This window comes from Grammomys surdaster, unplaced genomic scaffold (assembly GCF_004785775.1).
Source record: "Grammomys surdaster isolate TR1022 unplaced genomic scaffold, NIH_TR_1.0 487, whole genome shotgun sequence".
Lineage (NCBI taxonomy): Eukaryota > Metazoa > Chordata > Mammalia > Rodentia > Muridae > Grammomys > Grammomys surdaster.
In genome coordinates, this window is record NW_021604906.1 from 13,019 (window position 1) to 18,230 (window position 5,212).

General features: G+C 42.1%; 1 pseudogene; it reads left to right on the forward strand.

The window, feature by feature from the left end:
* The first annotated feature begins 403 nt into the window (after window positions 1-403).
* On the forward strand, window positions 404-1,992 carry LOC114633029 (annotated as a pseudogene).
* Window positions 1,993-5,212: the final 3,220 nt, after the last annotated feature.

Here is a 5,212-nt window from a genome sequence, read left to right on the forward strand (position 1 = left end):
ATCCCAAGGTCAACTCTATCCATGTACATATGCTAGCAAGACTGAAAGAACTCGGCAAGCTGTACTTATATGACATGTGTGTACATGCACATATGTTATGCCTGTGTATGTATGTATGCATGTACATTACAATAATTTTTTAAAAGATCATGAATTTGAGAGAGGAAGAAAATGGTGTAAATATAGCATGAAATTCTCAAAAAAAAATATTTTTTAAGTAGGAGGTGACCTTGGAGGGAAGAGAGGAATGCACCAAGAAAGTCAGAAGACTCCCATGCTCCAAACCAGGTAGGTGGGCTAATTTACATTACCCTTTAGAGGTGACCATACAGGGAACGTTTCTGTTGGTGAGTTGGAAAAAGTGGGAGATGTTGCTGCTTTCCCCTGCTTCGGCTCAGCAGACATGTTGGGGTTCAGTTGGAACTTATCAGACTACCTGGAAAAGAAAATCTCCTTTGAAGAGTTCAAAAGGCAGCGAGAGGAGAGAAATACCCAAGAAAAGAAAAGTCTTGGGGAAAAAGGAAAATCGTTACTTAAAAAAAAAAACCCAAAAGATTCTGAAGTCCCATACCAACAGGAAGTGACTCTGCCAACTCCCAGGACAAAGATACCAACAAAGGAGAAACATCAGAGAACTAAATCAGTTCACAAAATCTTTGCTTTCCGGTGGGAGAGATATCGATTCCCTAATTGGTTCTTGGTTGTGCCAATAAAGACAGCGGAAGCCAATCGACACGCAAAGGAAAAAGGCGGGACTTCCGACTCCTAGGAGGAAGAGAAGAGGGAGGAGGCAGAGCAGACGGTGGAGCGAAAGAAGCGAAGACATGTAGGTCTCAGGGACACCTATAGTTTGTGGTTTCTGCCATGGGCAGAGGCCAGGAAGAATGGGACAAGATATTCTTCACCAAGCCATTGAGTTATCTGGCTAGTTTTAAAATATTAAGGCTGTCTGATGTTTTTCATACAAGGTGACTAAGGTGGGCAGGAGAAAGGGCACAACCGAGGCAGTCGTTGGCAGTTTGGTGGAGCTAGCTGCGAGAGGTTGAGGGAGCTCGGAATGAGCTCTCGAGAAAGAGTGACTGTGTTATTAAAATTACATGCAGCAGAGTTGCATTTTCCTTGAATGGGCTTATTGGGGTTGGAGATTTACTACACTTCCATGCTGGAGAGACTGAAGAAAAGGACGAAGAGAAATCACCCGAGCAAACCACTGCAGCAATGTATTTGTGTCAGAGATGGTTCTCAACCCTGAAACCAAAAGGGGAGAGGGGGTTGAAGAAGAGGTCCCATTCGAGGTGAACACCCCAGTGCCCTAAAAGGTCTCAAGGGTGAAGCCAGCCGTCACTTTGCTAGAGGGGAACAAGAAGAGGCAATATTGATGTGCATGCAAATCATGGGACAAGCTCCTTTGGCTATTGAGTGATTCTCTACACTTGCTATGGAATCTGAGGACCAAGGTGATGTGGAGAAATCATTGTACTATTAGTTGATTGTTGCACATTTAAATTCCAGGGACACAGAAGACTGGGTTAGGTAGACAGAAATGTCACTGGAAGAAGATGATATTAAGCAGGCTATTTTTTCCTGTACACATGCTCTTAAATATGAACCTGCTAATGTCAGTTACCTGTGGGAGGGGTCAAATATTTATGAACAGATGGATGATCATAAAATGGCCATAGATGATTATAGGTATATTTTAAATCTTTTGCCTCCATCTGATGGAGAACGTTTTATGCAGCTGGTTACAGATACAGCCAAGAGTTACTATGAAGCCAAGGGTAGTACTTCGACTATAAACATAATTGAAGAAATTTTTTCAAAGCACCATGGCTTAATCTCCATGGAAGACGTTAACTTAGCAGCTGAATTGTATATTTCCAACAAGCAATATAGCAAAACTTTGGAGGTAATTACAGCTTTTTTTTTCCTGGAATTATCCTAGAAAAAAGGAAACTTTAGAAGATACCACCTCAGAAGAAAATAAAGGTGGTAGTTACTTACCTCCAGAAAAAGAACAAGAGAACAAGGACAAGGAGGAGGAAGAGGAGAAGGAGAGAAGAAAGGGGAGAGAACCTACAAGTTTCTCTTTACGATGTCCTGCCGGGCAGATGCACACACACACACTCACGCACACATACACCATGGAGAGTTAGGAAGTGAGAGAGAGAGACAGAACACACTCCGGTCAGCACATTTTCTGTAAAGGGTGACAGAGTCCACTGCATTTCCTGCTCTGCAGGCTACGTATGTCCTCTGTAAAAGGCTGTTTCTCTGTGGTGGCAGAAGCCACCTTAGGCAGTACCCAATTGAATGAGCAGGACTGGATCTTGCTGAAATTTTCCAGGGGGCATGAAATTAGAATTTCAAGTAGTTTCCACTGACATGAAACGACTGATACCCCATTTATTTATTTATTTATTTATTTATTTATTTATTTATTTCCCACTAAAATGTAATAAGCTTGTTTAGTTTATAAGCTGTGCAAAGACAGGTATTAGACCAGTGATGGCCCCCACCCCCGTTTTCAAGCCCTGCTTTAAATTTACACCTAGAAAACAACGTTTCCGCCTTAAGGAAAGATTTTCTGTAGCAGCAAAGCTCTTCCCACCATAAAGAAAAGTTTCACCAGGGGCTCATTCTTATTCCCTGAGCCAAACTGTGTTCAACTCCATCTTTAAAGGTGGCCTTTGCTCTAGCTGAGAGTGGTTCTTCCAGAATCAAGTGGCTCCATGCTTAAAAGATAAACTTGAGGCTTAAGACACCCCTTAAGACGGGAGCACTGTTTGTAATTTCTATAATGGGCATGTCACCTCTCCCCATCTCTTCTCATGAGGATTTAAAAAATATTGGCATCTGGTCTTAGTCAAGGACGCTAAACGTGGTATTATGGGGGCATCAGAGGCATGGGCAGCCCTTGACAAATCTAGACTGAATTGTGTGTCTTTTCTAGGAGAGCTGCTTAGCCCTTCTTGGCTACAAGTCAGGTTTAGATGGTAGAACCTAGAGACTCAGGCTCTTTATGATTAAAATCCAGTACGTTTACATAGTTCATGCCGCTGACTTCCTTTATTAATGATGCATTAATTCTACGGAATAATCGAACCTTTTCAACCAAAGAGAACTCATAGGTTATCTTGTCTAATGGACATGCATCGAAGTTCTAGATTAGTATAGATCCCCAGACTGAATCCAAAACTCATTGTAGACTGGGTGATCTACAAAGAACATCTAATTATTGGCAGACGCTGTGTCTGCCTAGAGCCTGTTTTCTCAAACCTGATACCTTCTTACTGTGTCCTGTGATGGTGGAAGGGGGGGATCAAGGCTTCTGGACCAGGGAGCTGCCTGGGGCTTGCTTACCACACAGCAGCCTAAGAAAATCAGGGAGCCCAGGCCAATAAGAAGCCTTGCCTCAGAAAATAACAGGGTAGAGGAAAACTGAGGAAGACTTGGAGGGGTTAGCCTTTGGAGGCCACATACATGTGCATACACACCCTCACACGTGTACATTATCCCTGTGTAAACATTAACTTTCAAAAACTTCTCATAGACAAGTATATCTCCCAGATGAAGTAAGGAACTTATTCCAGGTTCCCAGGATCGTCCTGTCCCTCGGTTTTTCAGACAGCACATATTACTCAACACCAATTACTTTAACACCAATGAACCATTCCATCACAGCCCATCTCATAAATTTACATAGACCTTTCCAAAAGTGGGTAGGAAAATACATGCCCCACACAAAAAAGGTTTAAAGGTCAGCAAATATTGCTTATCATTATCACCACCATCATCATCATTATCATTTTGGGGTTTTTTTGAGACAGGATAGCTCTGGGTAGCCCCAGCTTTCCTGGAACTCCGTGCACTAGGCTAGCCTCAGATTCACAGAGATCCACCTGCTGGGATTGAAGGCATGTGACACCACCACCTATATAAGTATTGCATTTTTAAAAGTTTAAAAATTCACCAAAGGGATACTTCTAAACTTGAGACAACAGTGGATTTCTGTTTTCTGCCCTTCCTGCTTTGGGGACCTAACTAGCCGTTGTCCTGTAATTTCTGGTCTGAGGCTGCTGGGGGATTTTCTTTTCTTTTCATTATCCGTTTCTTGCTTTTTCTTTCTCCCTCTTATTCACATCTGTTTCTTTTTCTCTTCATTGTTAATCAAAATAAAAGTACATGTGTGTTAAGAAACGAAGGTCCATGAAAAAAAAAGTTAACTGTTTTTTCTCTATCTCTTAATGAAAGCCAAATGTTTGAATTATAATTAAAATGTTTGCACCGAACGTGGATTTCTAGATTGGCAGTATAACCAAGCTCAGGCAGCTTTTGATAATTTAGAAAGAGCCATGCTAGCTAACTTTTTTCTTGGTAAAATGCTACAATGTCTAGAAAGCTAGCCTACTCCATTTTTAGTTCAGATCAGATAAGCAAATGAACCGAGCAGGCCCAGCACAGCCAAATGTTCACAGTGTCACAAGAAAACGGAAGTCGCCATCAGCTGGAGGACATGAAAGTCAGTATTTCTGATATCAATCATTCTGATCCCTCACTTGGAGAAGTGTCACTCTGTGTCATGCAGGTGACACCATCACATCTTGACCAATCCCAGGCATCAGCCAAAGCATTTCAGAAGATTAAAATGGAGGGAAATGACAGGTAGCCTCCGTGCCTCATTTTCTCTGAGACCCTTGTGTATACAGTCTTTTGGACCCCTAAAAAGCACTTGTCATGCAAGTCATAGTGTCCTGAGTGAATAAGTCTTCTCTCTCGTCAGAAAGGGTATCACCTTAGAAAGTTTTCATAGACTTTGGGGCTACGATTACCTGGCAAATTCTCTTTGTCACCTTTGTTCAACCTCCCATATAGTAGCATAGAAAAATGTCTTCTAATTACAGTTCTGGAATGGCCAGACTATTGGCTAGGTTTGTTGTTGTTGTTGTCTGTCAAAGTGATAAAAACTCAAGTCATCTGAGAATGGGAAACTGCAACTGAGACAATACCTCCAATCAAATTGGCCTGTGAGCTATTTTCTTAATTGACGATTAATGTGGATGGGCCCAGCCCACTATGGGCAGGGCAGTCCCTGAGCAGATGGTCCTGGGGGTCTATAAGAAAGCTAACTCATCAACCAATTCAGTGAAATTCAGTGAGCAATGTTTCTCTGGGACCTTCATTTCAGTTCCTGCCTCAAGATGTCTGCCCT